General features: G+C 42.0%; 1 protein-coding gene across 2 annotated transcripts in view; it reads left to right on the forward strand.

Moving 5' to 3' along the window:
- Plcl1 (phospholipase C like 1 (inactive)) overlaps positions 1 to 15,154 on the forward strand; it is a 333,393-nt gene that overhangs the window by 64,546 nt on the left and 253,693 nt on the right. The gene's annotated exons all lie outside the window — the stretch shown is intronic.

Raw genomic sequence — 15,154 nt, forward strand, 5'->3', positions numbered from 1 at the left:
AAAACCAGAGGGTGGAGAGACAGTGAGTCAGGGAAAGTGAGGTGATGGATCTTTTCTCAGTCCTGTTGCCCTTACGGGCTTTTCCATGGCTTGTTTGCTGCTCTCCTGTGACATGGGCCTCATGGGAACATGACTTGAGTAAGGGAACCAGGTCTAAGGCTTCTTTCCGAAGCCCTTGAGGAGTTTGCTGGCAATACGTTGGGCATATTACTTTCTGGTTGGAAGGGATTTTATGTTGTGACTTTAGCCTCTTAGAAATCTCTACTAACAATTTTGACTAAAACAAAAGCCCCAATACAGAATGAAACATCCATCCAGCAAAGGGTCACACTTCAAATGATGCGTCAACGCTTTAGCTCCTGCAGACCAATAAATGAGCAAAAATGAGGAGCGAGGCAGGGGTTTTCAGATAAGGTCGCTATAAACATTTTGAGCATTTGTGCTGCTTGAAAATGGTCTCCGTAAACAGTAAGAAAATCTCCAGTCTTTGTTTTCAGTGAAACGTTTTTTTTGTTATCTCCTAGTGCTTTCGTATCAAGTTAATGTAGTGTGTGCTCTGTTGGACAGACGTGAACATTGCTCATTTACCTGAACGCTGATTTGGCAGACGATGGGCAACGTCCCAGCTTCATCCCTGAGACTTTCCCCTTTGCTCCTGTGGATGCTCAGCTGCTAGCATCTGCATCTCGGCCTCAGGGCTCTCCCTCAAAGGCTGCATTGTCTGAAGCCAGAAGGTCAGTTCTAGGGCACGCATGCACCCCGTTCCCTAGCCGCCTTCATCCAGCCACTCTCTAGGGTTGGCATGTAAATTCATCAGCCCCATCATTCTCGGATGAGATAGTTCTGAAGCTGTGCTCTGCCCTGTTTCTCAAGATTTTTCCATGGAATTCAGGGTGTTGCGCTGACAGTTGACCCATCAGACGTCCTCCTTCCTTCCTTTCCTACTATTATTCCCCACACCTCGCAAATGAACAATTTGCCTAGATTGCTGTGTGGTTCTGCTTCTGGAGAAATGGACCCACAAGTAATACTGTTAATACATTTTTGTGCACCCTCCAGACTAACCCTGAGGAGATTGAGACCACGGCTTAGGAAGTCTCAAGCATTTTAGTTAAGAGGCATTGTTTATGAAACCGAAGAAGGCTTGACAGGATCAATAGTGCACACTAATGGATTAGAAGGGGTACCCGGCCTGACCCAAGATGCATTAGCAAACACAGGAAACATGACCTTGGGTGGAAGCCCCCGATCTGTGCATGGCTGGCGATGCTGAAGTCAGAATGCTGACCTTCCCTGTGCTGTGTTGACAGGCTCTGGATCTGCTGCAGAACCAGCTGTTTTGGGAGGAGGATTTCTGCAGTGACTTCTCCAGCCCTTGTATTTCCTTTATGATCTGACCAGTGTTGCTGCTGACCTTATCTTATTCCTTATTCCAAAATCTTCCCTAACACTGCATGAATAGGTGGTGAATACTTGTTGATTAATGGACCACAGTGTACTGAAGACTGGACTGTCAGGAGCGATAGCCTATTCTGTTACATCAGTTACTTTTGGCATCAATAGCTCACTCATGGACCAGACAGCCCCCTGGTGTCTATGACTATTACATTAGAGAGCTTTTCTCTTCCAGGAGTCCTTGAGAAAAATTAGCCTCTAATGCTTTACTTTTGAAGTTTAGCGATAGAAATGTATAAAATAAACATGCTTTCAAGTTTCTGTTTAGCTAAGTTTTGTTTTGCACGTAATCTTCTGGATAGGATGCTCACATGCATAAGGAAGTCCACCAGCATTAACTGGCAGAAGGTGGATAGGATGCTCACATGCATAAGGAAGTCCACCAGCATTAACTGGCAGAAGGTGGATAGGATGCTCACATGCATAAGGAAGTCCACCAGCATTAACTGGCAGAAGGCTAGGTGCTATTGGCACTCTTTGGCTGTGGTCTGTTGGGGTCCCCCAGGTAGTTAGGAAAAGTCTGTCATCCTCTCCCCAACTCTGCTTAAGCATTTCTGGTATAACCTCATTCCAACCCTCTGTCATTGTCAGTGACTCCTTAGGGCTGCCAGGCTGACTCTTGGGGTGATTGCCCAAGGATATCGCATATTCACGAATACTGTGAGGATTGCTGTATTCCAGCATCACAGCTTCTTTTCTGTTTTTGTTTGTTTTTGTTTTTTGTCTTGTGATAAAATACTCTAGCCAAAGCAACTTAAGGGAGAAAGGGTTTACCTTGGCTTACAGTTTCAGAATGACACAGTCCACCATGGCAAGGAAGTGAAGGGTGGGGAGAAGGTAAAGCTGTCCGCATTCCATAAACTGTCCGGAAGCAGAGCGGGAGAACAGGAAGTGGGGCTGGGCTAGAGAACCAAGAGGCCTGCCCCAACTGATCCACTTTCTCCAGCAAAGCTCCCTTCAAGGTTTCTTAACCTTCCCACACAGCGCCACCATCTGGAGACCAAGTGAACAAACACATGAGCCAAAAGGGAACAGCCATGTTTTAAACTACTAACCGCCAGGAATGGTTGTTCTCAGTTTGTAGTTCTATATATTTATTATCGTTATTTTCCTTTTATTAAAAATATAGTTTTTCTCACATAATATATCCTTATTACGGTTTCGCCCCTCTAGTCTATTCTTCTACTACCCCCAGCCCCGCCCCCGGCCCCTGCATCTGGATCCGCCCCTTTCTGTCTCTCATTTGAAAACAAGCAGGCTTCTAAAGAAATAATAAAACAAAATGACATATAATTAGATAAGAAAAAAAACAACTCATTAGCATTGGAAAAAACAAACAGAAGGAAAAGAGCCCAAGAAAATGCACAAAACCTATGTAGGTACAGAGACCCGCCTGGTTCACGTACTTAGGAATCCCATGAAAACACTACATTGGAAGTCATAATATATGTGCAAAGGTCATGTAGGATAAAGAGAGAAGAAAATATATAATAAAATAGAATCATAAAAAGTAACATTAAAAAAAGGGAAAAGTCCTGATACATTTTGAGACAAGGAAGACACCATCCAAAGATGCCATTGAGTTAGTTTTCTGTTGACCGTCTCCTGTAGGGTACGCAGCCAACCCTTAAGACTAGAGTCCTCAGTGAGACTCCCTTGCAGGAAACTAGATTTTCATTTACAAGTGGTCGTCATCACAATTGCTTCTAAGTAAGGGGCTGGGGTTTGCATTCACTTCTCCTTTGAGCCCTAGGACCCCGTGTGGTGGAGCCCTGTGCCGCCCTGTGCATGCTGGGAGTTCATATGTGTGTCGATGATGTCATTTAGAGGGCCTGGTTTTCTTGGTGTCCTCCATTCGCTCTGGCTCGTACACGCCTTTCACATCCTCTTCTGAAGGGTTCCCTGAGCCCTGAGGAGAGTGATCTGAGGGAGACATTCTGTTCAGTGCCGAGTGTGCTAAGATCTCTCACCCTTTGCTTATTTCTGGCTGTGGGTCTCTGTTCCCATCCATGGCAGGAGGAAGCTCCTGGGATGATGGCTGAGCAGGGCACTGATCCATGGGTGTAGCAGAACGTTACAAGGAGAGTTTTTCCCTCCTGGGTACCTGAGCTATCTAATCTCAGGTTCTTGGTCACCTGAACAGTGCCAGGTATGGGTTCATCTCACAGGGTGAGTCTTGAGTGGAATCAGGTATCTGTCGGTTGTTCCCACAAGCTTTGTACTTTGTGCCAACATTTGCCCTGGTGTTTCTTGCAGATCAAAGGGTTTGTGGCCGGGTTGGTATATTCTTTCGTGTTTGGGTGAAATGTTCTGAAACTATCTGTCAGGTCCATTTGATTTATAATGGAAGTTAGCACCAACATTTCTCTGTCTGGATGACATGTCTGTTGGTGAGAGTTGGTTACTGGAACTTCCCACTTCCAGTGTGTGAGGGTCAATACACAAATTACGCTGCGGTCGCTTTTCTTTGACAAGAATCGGTGCCTTGTGTTTGGTGCATGGATGTTAAGAACTGCACTGTTCTCTCTCTGCATTCTCCCTTTGAGTATGTAGTGTCTTTCCCTATCCCTTCTGTTTAGTTTTGGTTGGGACTCTACTTTGTCAGATATTAAAATGACTGTACAAGTTTGATTCTTAGGTCCACTTGCTTCGAGTATTGTTTTTCATTCTTTTACCCTGAGGTGATACCTGTCCTGAATGTTAAGTTGTGACTCTTGGATGTAGCAAAAATTTGGATCACGTTTTCACATCCATTCTGTTAATCTGTGTCTTTTTGGGGGGAACTGAGCCATTGATATTAAGAGGTATCAATGAGCAGTATTTGTTGATTCCTGTTATTTGTTGTTGTGGAGGTCGTGTGTGTGTGTGTGTGTGTGTGTGTGTGTGTGTGTGTGTGTGTGTGTGTGTGTATTCCTCTTCTTTTGATTTGCTGGTCTGAGATTATTTATTTATTCCCTGGTTTTCTTGGATGTAATTAATCTCCTTAGGTTGGACATTTCCTTCTGCCCTCTCTAGGGCTGGATTTGTAGAGAGATATTGCTTAAGTTTGATTTTATATCATAGAATGTCTGTTTTTTTTCTTTGTTTATGGTGATTGGAAATTTTCCTGGGTATAGTAGTCTGGCTGGCAGTTGTGGTCTCTTACTGTCTGTTGAACGTCTGTCCAGGCCCTTCTGGTTTGTCTTTTCTCCTTGAAGCTTTTAATATTCTTTCTCTGTTGTGTATGTTTAGTGCTTTGATTAACGTGAGCCAAGAGAACTTTCTTCGATTAGGTCAGGGAAATTTTCTTCTCTGATTTTTCTTGTATAACGCATACAGAATACTCACACAGTTGTTACCATAATAACCAAGAAGAATTAAAAAGCTAGGACTCTGAGGCAGAACGTGGTGGTAACTATTTATAGTTCCAATACTTGGGAGACTAAGGCAAGAGGATGGTATGTTTTAAACCAGCCTGGGCTACATATGAGAACCTGTCTCTAAGTTAATAATAATTAATTCTGGCCAGGGAAGAGCATTGCAACTCTAGATGCAGAAAGGGAGGTGAGGATCTGCAGTTAGCTTATCTGTCTTTATAGGCAAACTATAAAGTAATAACTGAAAACAAAAGGTGAGGACTCCTTTCACAGAGAGTCCTCATTCTCTAATCACTACACTATTTATCAAAATACAGGTACAATCTCAGTTGGGGCTACTCTTTCTGAAAGTTCCATGAACCTTTGCTGGCCAGGCAAAATGGGACACCTGGCATTTGTTTATAAACATTGCTGCGAGCTAAATAAGTGGTCATACATTATTTCTACTTAGATTAATTATTTAGTCATTTACTGGCAAGTGAGTTGTTTACTAATGGGCGATTACCATAGCATCATCTTTAAAAATCAGCTGTTGCTTAGCTGGCAGTCACAGCAGGGTGGATCCTAGCCACAAAGCAGAAGGGAAACTGAACTGACCTTGCAAGAGTGCAAGCGATATTGCTGTCTATATGGTACCTGCACTGTGCATTTATGCCTGAAGAGTCTCTGAAATACTCTCGTGGAAAATCCTTTTTTATTGTATGTATAGGTTTGGTTTGGTTCTATGATGTTTTAGTTTAGCAGGGGAGGAAAATAGACAGTCAGAGGAAAACAGAGCACACTTCATTAAGGTTGGTTTTAGGCACATTTGGGATTAAAATGTACAGCTATGTTATAAGGCCTCAAATTGTTAGTTTATTTAGGGTCTGTTATGCATCAAACTATGTAATGTCTACTTTACCAATGTTCTTTAGTTTTTCTGTCAATATTTCAGGCAGATATTATTATTGGCATTCTAAAATAAGAGAACAAAAAAACCAAAACAAACAAACAAAACCCTCCGAAGCTTGTAGAAGTAAACTGATTTGCTGAGGGCTGAGCAGTTAAGAGACTCAGATGGGATTCAACGCAGGTGTGCTGACTACGAATTTTACGTCAGCTTGACATAAGCTAGGATCACCAGAGAGGAGGAAGGCTCAACTGAGAAAATATCTCCATAAGATTAGGCTGTAGGCAAACCTGTATTTTCTTAATTAATAGCTGATAGGGGAGGGCCCAGCTCATTATGGGTGGGCTCCTCCCTAGGTTCTATAAGAAAGCAGGTTGAGAAGCCATGATGAACAAGCCAGTAAACAGCATCCCCCATGGCCTCTGCATCAGGTCCTGCCTTCAGGTTCTTGCCCTGATTGAATTCTGGTCCTGACTTTCTTTAATGAGGAGCAGTGATGTGGAAATGTAAGAACCCTTGCCTCCCCAAGTTGCTTTTGGTCATGGTGTTTCATCACAACCCTTGTAACCCTAACTAGGGCACCAGATTTATTTGATTTAAATGTCTCCATTGTTTATGTCCCACTGAGCTGCTTCCATATAGACAGGCTAGGGGTGGGGCAGCTCCGTGAATTGTAGAATGCCTACTTAGCATATGTGAACCCTGGGCTCCATCATAGCACTATAAAAAAAGAACAAAATCTCATATGGATAATTCCGTAATATATTGTCCTAATTATTAAGAGCAATACATTCCTTAGAGGAACTTAACAATAGTGGTCTCCAGAGACCCTGGGATTTACATCTGGTGTCCTTGCCTCCCAATGGAATGTAGCACTTTTGATTGTTGGGTTCCTATCTATATAAATAGCCTTTTCGCTTTGCTTACCATCCTGCTTCTGGCCTCGGGCCTGCCACGTTTGACTTACGGTCGCATACTTGTTCTTGGTTTGCGATGAGGGATCCTATGGAGGGAGGAGCAGTCAGAACACATCAAGACCAGAGCCCTTTCAAGACAGCTGTGGTTACTGCCACCAGTGTGACAGTGATTAAACAGACAGCTAGTTATGTAAAAGTCATTTCTGTGCTGAGCCATCACTGATACAGGGATCATAAAACTGGGGACAGATGTGACTGATAGAAGTTTTGGTGTCATCTCAGTGTTCGGTTTTAATCCCTTAGAACTATTGATTTTTATCCTTGCTGCATTTTTGCCTACAGCAGAAGGTCCTGCATAATTCAGGGTCAACATGAAGGAGCGTTACAGAGTTATTTTCTACCTTCTTATCTGATTTAATAAAAAGATTGTAAGCATGCCTTTGTTTCTTTCATAGGTGTCTTATCAGAAATCGCAAATGGTAGAAGTCAAACTTTGTCAAACATGAAAGAATAAAATTTCAGGGAGGCATCAAAGCAGAGTGGGGTTTTTGTTCTGTTTCTCTCTGGAGGTAACTGGATTTAGGCTTTCTACTGAACTCTAGCTAAAATGAGTTAAAGTAAAAAAACTAATTCGAATTGGTTTATGGCATGAGTCAAATCGGTAAAGCATGAAGAAGTTGTAGTAAACTCCTAAGGAGTTGGCTAGCATTTTCAGGGTACCAGGTATGGTCAACCTCTGATCAATTAATATCATCAATGTACTTGATTCTAGAAGGGTGTGGTGCCATCACTCCAGAACACTCAGGCTCCTCACCCCTGTCTAGGCTTGCTTTGTAGTGAGCTGTACAGCCCTAGTGACCTTTTCACATAAAATGTAGACTAATGGCCCATTGACATCATCTGTCTTCTCCTGTCGTTAGAACTCCATAGCAGAATTACTGAAACAGAATCCATGTGGGCCTTAGAGATGTACACTCAGGCGTCTCTGGGGAGCTTGAGAAGCTGTGCACAGGCTTTCTACATATGAGACACCTCACAAACACATGGCTGCTCTGAGCTTGGGGTTTCGCCACATTTGTTAAGGGAGAGGGAAGAGAGAAAAGTATCAACCTTAAGCAGTAGAAAACTTAAAACATCCATATTCTGTTGCCCAAGCTGCCACATAAGCTGCCTTGGTATGTTCGAGTTGCATGGAGGTCCAGATTCTCTAATGCACCTAGAGTTCTAATTGAACTCTAATGGAGGGTCTGTCCCCAGGTGTGGAACTGAGGTGGGAGATGTGAGCAAATGTCTTCCTAGAGCAGAGGTCCTGGTTCCACGTGGGGTTGTGACAGAGGACACCAAGCTGCTCCTACCCATCCTTCTCCTTTGGATCTTTTTAAGTCAACCACTCTCTGGTATGGAAGGTTCATATGCCATTGTAGCTGAATGCTTTGAATGTTTGGCCAAGGAGAAACATTTTATATTTGTTTGGGCTGGTGTTGGGGTAGGGGCAGGGCAGAGTTTCTTCCTGGGCCGAGTACTAACTAACCAGACAGAATTGACACTTAAGCTCAAATAGGAACAAGGAGATACATTCAAGTTTCCATCATAACTTAGGTGCCTACAGAGGTAACCGAGGGGCATGAAGGACCTTTAGAACTGCAGACTCATCCCAGAGGTCCTGGGCTGAGTCTGCAGCTCTTCTGAACATCGCTGGTGAGAGTGCACCAGAGGAGGGGCAGCATGGCTCTTCTGAAGTGAGAGGGCAGGGCAGGGGGTCTTCGGGCCTTGGGTACCACTTTTGTCTACGCACCGGGAAGCAGGTTCTTAGAATGCAGCCTTGAGCTGTTGAGTGGGCATGTTGGTGGTCAGTGGTGCTATGGCGAACTATCACACAGTGGGGCATTTATGACAGAAATCTGAAAGCTATAAGTCTACAATCAAAGTGCCAGGAAGGGTGGGTCCCACTGAAGTGTTTGGGAAGACTTTGTTCTGCATCTTTCTTCTACTATTTTGGTGACAGAGACTCACCGGTTTCCCTGGAGCTTGCTTTATAGGTCACAGTGGCCTCAAATGTGTAGATATCCACCTGCTCCTGCCTCCAGAGTGTGTTAAAATTAAAGACATGTACAACCACACTAGGCTAGAATGGCTTTATAAACACCTGCTAAAGAAAAGTATTGTTAGAATAGCCTGTAATAGGAGTTCCCACTTAATGAACACAGTGCGAATGTTTACAATCCTCTGGAGAAAGGATGGTTTCATTGGGAGGTTAAGGAATTGCCAGTGTTACATCAAAAGTGTGGAAATGCAAACCCAGGCTCCTCAGATCCTCTGGGACTGGAGTTACAGATGGTTGTGAGCCATGATGTAGTTGTTGGAAATCAAGCCCTTGTCCTCTGGAAGGGCTGCCAAGTGCTCTTAACAGCTCAGTCAACTGTCCTAACAGGTCCCCCTGAGTGCCAAGGCATTCTCCAAATTCGACATCGTCTCAGCTGTATCTTACCTCTCCTGGGAGTTTCTTAGCCCTCCAGCTTACAGCTGAAAGAGTGTAGAACAAAGCAGGATCTACAGACTTAGAGTCTCCATGAATCCCTCTGTCTGTTGCTCTACTTGTTTTAAAACACTGCTAGACCTGCAGCTACCTCTCTGCCAGGGAACCCTGTTACTTTTAGCACCCCAGGTAGGTGTCAGAAACTCTCTTAGACAATCAACCCTTTTGACCTTTCCAAATAGCTCGCCTAGGCCAAGTCTTCAGTAGATAAGAGGTCAGAGCAGACTCTTAGCCCCTCACCGTCTTATTTATGGTGCATTTGCTCGGCTGCGCTGAGCTTTATTGCTGAAGAAATTAAGGAGTGGATTAAAAACATGTCACAATCAACTCATTAACTAATAAATTAATGTTTACTTGAAGAAAAATGTCACTCTACTTAAAATTGTTATTTTTTTTTCTCCCTCTGGTCTAATTCAAGAGCTTTGGGTTGGTTTAAAAATCAGGTCCTGGGGTGATTTTTATGTAGATTAGGTACTAGTCCCCTTCCCCCTGCAGGTGGAGGAAGTCCTTTGAATTCAGTACAGTACAATTGGCACCGTTAGCCACCTAACTTTTTCCTTTATACGAAGCCTAGAAGGCACGTGAGGTCTTGAGTCACTGCTCTCTGTTTTCTCTCCTGCTCACATGCACACTTCCTCTCCTCTCCTTTTCACATCACTGAACTATTGGAAGACATGTACAACCACACTAGCCTAGAATGGCTAGCTTTGAGTTTTATATGAAGCATGCTTTGTCCTCCTGGATGGCGTTGTACCTTAACAGTAATGGCCGTGCTGGAAGCCCATATTTCATCAGCTACATTGTGATTCCAGACAACCTAACTCCCTTAAGTTTCCACTTTTGCCTCATGAAAATCAGCGATGATGAAGATGAAAATACCTACTTATTGACCAATAATCTACATCAATTAGGCAAGCTTTGTAGAGGGTCTCCACATAGATTCTCAGATAGCTACTTTTGTGATTGATGCTCTAATAGTTGTTATTTTATTCTTGCACTTTTTTTTTCAAACCACCTTTTATATTCTGTTTTGTTTAAAATGCATCTAAGACAAATTGGAGTAAAACAATTTTCATAATGAAAGAGAAGCCAGTGGTGGTTCCATTGGCTTAATCAGTTAACCTGTGATACATAGGAAGGAAGTGAGTAACTCCATCATAACAAGCTGAATTTAATTATTTGGTCAATCAGTAGTTTTTTAATAGGAGATATCAGCTTTCTAGCATTGATCTTCCCATGTACATGACAATATTTAATCACCATGATATGGAAAGTTCTGCTAACAAAGGTCTAAGATCTCCATAGACCATGTGGTAGTTGCTCCATGTTTCCAGGTGAATTATTTTTATTATAGAATCATTCAACATGATGTCCATGTTTATTTAACAAAAATTCTTTTCTGCAAAATTATTAAACACTTTCTTATTAATAATGCACCACAGACATATGTTTCTTTTGGGGACTAAGAAGCAAAAATGGCCCCGTACCTTTTAGGCTGGCAGCTCACAGACAGAGTAATCTTCTTCTCTGTTCACTGCTACTTGGCCAGCAGAATGTCTGTGGTGTGGCCAGCTGAGGAGCAGCCAGCTGAGGAGCAGCCCTGGACAGTGCCATTAAGCTGTGCCAACAGGGGACTTCCCTCCTGGGAGAGGCTCTCAAGGGTCAGGTGTTCACAGCCATGTTATAATTGGCTTCTGCAAAGTAGAATGTAGATTCTGCTATCCCCGCCCATCCGGCTGTGGGTTTTACACATATGCAAATAATGGAACCCTTGCTTGTGGCTGTCCTTGGGACTTATGACTCAGAACTCAGACACCCATTTGGTATACAGTGTCATGAAACCAGGATTGGGGGTGGGGAAATCATTCCTCTGTGCCTTCCCATTATATCAATCTGCCTGCTACGAGTAAGAAAAATCTAAACCAAACCAAAATGCAAAACAAAAACAAACCAAAAAAAATCTTGGCTCATCAAAACCAGACCTTTAATTGTGATGCTAAACACCCTGGACAAGATTTTAGATTAAAGATATCAAAGCAGTGGAGCTAAAGACATGCCCAGTCGCTAAGAGCACTCGTTGCTCTTACAGAGGAGCAGCAGTGTGGCTCACGACCATCTTGTAATTTCAAGTCCAAGAGATCCATCACCCTCTTCTGGCTTTGTCAAGCAGCCGACACTCACACGGTTCATAAGTATATGTAGGCAAAACACTCAAACACATAAATAAACCTAAAAATGTAAAAAAAAAAAAGAGCGACTAAAAGACAAGTAAGCAAATCTTCGATGTGCTATGAGTACTGTCACTGTTGTTTACTTACTGTTTTATTCTCCATCTTGTAGTTCTCTTGCTTCATCTTCACATTCAGCCACCAACACTGCTTCCATTCTCCCTCCTTGTCTTTGCTAGCATTAGCATGGCTAGCACAGTGTCAGGAGTGTCTGTGACGCTTCTTCCCTCAGAGTGCAAGCACAACTCCAAAGCTGAGGGAGGTGCTGTTTATACACTTCCCAGTGTACAGAATCCACTCTGGAAAGAGGATACCTGTCAAAGTAATGGCCAAGTCAAATCTCAGTGGTTTCTAGTGACATTTCCAGATTGATAGGTAGGCATAAGTCCTTCCTAGTTTTAAAAATTTCAACACTTTGTTAAGTTTGGCTTATTTGAGATAAACTCCATTTTCTTTTGCCACTTTCAAAGGTAACAATAAATGAATATATCATTGATTAATGACTTATCTAAGTATTTCTACCTTGAAGAATTAGATTAATTTTGAATATTACAATTCCAAGGCATATTAAATTATTTTTGTTAAAAAAGTAACCTCAAAATTATGAAAGGCCGATAGACCAGTTAGTAAAATGACTTGTCATGCAAACATGAGTCCCTGAGTTTAACCACAGTAGACACACAGAAAAGCTGAGTGTGGTGAACATGCTTCTGGTCCCAAGACTAGGGACAGCCAGACTACTTAGTGAGGCCAGTGAGAGACCCTGTTCAGAGTGAGAGATGCCTGGACAATTATACCTGAAGTTGGCCTTTGACCTCCACATTCCTCAGGCCAACACCGTCCCCCTCCCCAAACACACACATATACCTACCATTACAAATGTGTGCACACAAATACAGATGATTTATAATGGTTATAGTATAGAAGTGTAAGGATATACAGATTATTTATGTGTGTGTATGTGCATGCATGTGGCAAAAGCAAAAAAAAACAATGCTTAATAATCTTACCATATGGAGATGACCCTGTTAAAATTTAAGCAGAGAAGTGATTTTTTTAAATTTATAATTTATTACAGAAAATGTTTAAGCATAAAAGTAAATTATCTGAAATTATTTGAAGTTATATAAAAGATTTATGGATGCTTCAAAATCTTCTAAATCTTTTTTTTTTTTTTTTTTTGCCCAGGGGCCACCCTACAGACACTCAGGCCTCTCTGTTGAGCAACTATTGATACTTGGTTTTTCCATCAGGCTATTACAGCCATTGTTGGACTCCAGCCCATAGGCAAGCCACACCAGTATATTCCCTTTAACACCCACTACACAGTGTTTATTCTAATTCTATTCCTTTAGAACATATCTATTAAAATGAGCACATTAACAAGTTCTAAAAGGAATACAATTTTTTTAGTAGGACTCTCTCTCCATTTTCTATCTGTTTGTTATCTTTCAACATAGCCTTTAAAGCGATACCAATGTTTTCCGTCTTCCCTATAAGGGAGAGAAAAATCTCTCATTCATGCAAAAGTGAAAATCTTCTAAATCTTAAAAAAGAGCAAGAAGTTTTTTTTTTTTACCTGAAATTTCACTTAAAATTTTAAAAGACAAAAATCAAACAAAATTAAACAGCTTTTTTCTTTACATTAATGACTTGGTAGTTACTTATTTAAAATCATGTAGTATAATTTTCTGCTGGAATCAATTTGTATGGAGATTGTATGTTGAGTGAAAGAACCTTGATTCAAAATAACACATGTACTTTAGGATTGTGTGCATGTGTCTCTCTCTGTGTGTGAGTGTGTGTGTGTGTGTCTGTGTGTGTGTGTGTGTGTGTGTGTGTGTGTGTGTGTGTGTGTGTGTGTGTGTGTGTGTGTATGTGTGCAGCTAAGCTACAGTGGGGTTAGTCAGCACAGTTGGTAAACCAGAACATAGTTAGGAAGGCAGAGTGTTTGTTACTTAGGAAAGGGAGCAAGGCAGTGATTGGGAAAGGCCTATGATACCCAAGATGACCGTTCTGTTCAGTAGTCAGGGTGACAGCCACAGAGGGTCTTAGTCCCCAGTCATTCTTGAGCTTCATTTACATCTGTATGTGTTCCGTGTGCTCCATGTTGGTGGAGACTTAGACGGTTATTACAGTCACTGTGAGTTAATACCTTGTCTTGTCTGCTTTACCTCCTCATTGTCAGTTGTATCCACTGGGAAACATGAAGTGTTTTACTGCCATTCCTTCATGGCTTCCAGGAATGCATCAGGGTTTCTCTTTTATAAAAGAAAACTTCTAGCATTTGTTTTGTCTCTGCTGTGATAAAATTTCTAAGTTACTTGAATATTTCCTAGATGGCTGATAAATTATATTAGCCTTTGTGTGTAGCCGACATGAGAGGCTGGGATTGCTGTCGCCATTGTCTAGATAAGGAAAGTAGATGTAGGGAGGGTAAATGTTTGGCTGGGCCTGGGCTTGGAATGCAGTTCATTGGACATTCTTCTGTGCTGTCTGATTATGGAACATGGCTGCACTCATAAGTACAAGACTCCAAAGAAGCCTTGGATTTCTCAGAGGAAAAAAAGATTCTCTGGGCTCTAATAGACAGACTACCAGATACATTCTTTTTGAAAATTAAAATTTCATGTATATTTAATAACTCTGGTCAAGTATAGCTAGGGTAAGGGCATTACTCATTGATCCAGCAGACCTTTCTAAGCAGCAGGTATTGGGCCAGCCTCTGAGAGACTAGCTGCCACTAGGCTAGAACGGGGTGATTAAAGTGATGGTGGTTTGCCCAGAACTCAGTAGGCATGGAAAGTGTCTGGGAATCAGATCACAGGGAATAGGCCTCAACATGGTGTTAGCTGAATCTAATCTAAAATGCACATGATCCTGTTTGTCCATTTCAAGCTGTACTGGCCACATTGTCTACATTTTCCCTTTATAATCTCACCCTCTCTACTTTAGGAAAACCTAAGTGAGCTTTTAGCAAAGTCAAAAGCAGACCGAAGTCCAGAGATGGCAATAGGATGCTCTCACGTGTACTAGGATGCATAGACTACTTTTATGCTCCTCTCCATGCCCCGATCATGGTAACCTACTCATTAGAATATTTGTGCTCGTTAGGATATTTTGGGGGCTGATTTTTAAAGAGTGGTTTTGTTAATAGAGATTGCTCCATTCTTATACTTAGGCCTTCTTTGTTCCAGAAACTAAAGTTCTGAGCTGTTAGATCCCAAGTGTTCTCCATCTTTGCTTTAGAAGCATTTAACATCACCCAATCATGCCTATCAAAATCCAATTATGAATAAATTCAGTTGCGCCATATACCTTTCAGTGGTGTTTTTGAAAAACTGGATTAGCTTATAGATTTCATTTATTGATGTTTACATGAACTTTAAGTTCCAAGGAAGCAAAACCCCACGGACAACACGAGTACTAACGCAGGCAGCCCTCCGGGCTCGCTCTGTGTTCAGATGTCTGCACATCAGGCTGTTTTCGTTACACGGTCTCTTGTTTGTAAACAGAGGTCAAGATTAATCAAATTTCGACAGAGATTCAGCTGCAGCAGGGAAACATGGCAACGTCAGAACCTTATGCAAAACAGTGTTTAGCATTTACTGATAAATGTGGCATGACAACTCTAATGATATTTGGAACAATCTAATCATGGAAGGGAAGAAAATCACTTACATATGGTTAAGAAATAAAGAAGGAGCCAGGCATGGTAGAGCCCTCAAGAAGCAGAGGTAGGGGGACCTCTGAGTTTGAGGACATCTTCATCT

This window comes from Rattus rattus, chromosome 4 (genome assembly GCF_011064425.1).
Source record: "Rattus rattus isolate New Zealand chromosome 4, Rrattus_CSIRO_v1, whole genome shotgun sequence".
Classification (NCBI taxonomy): Eukaryota; Metazoa; Chordata; class Mammalia; order Rodentia; family Muridae; genus Rattus; species Rattus rattus.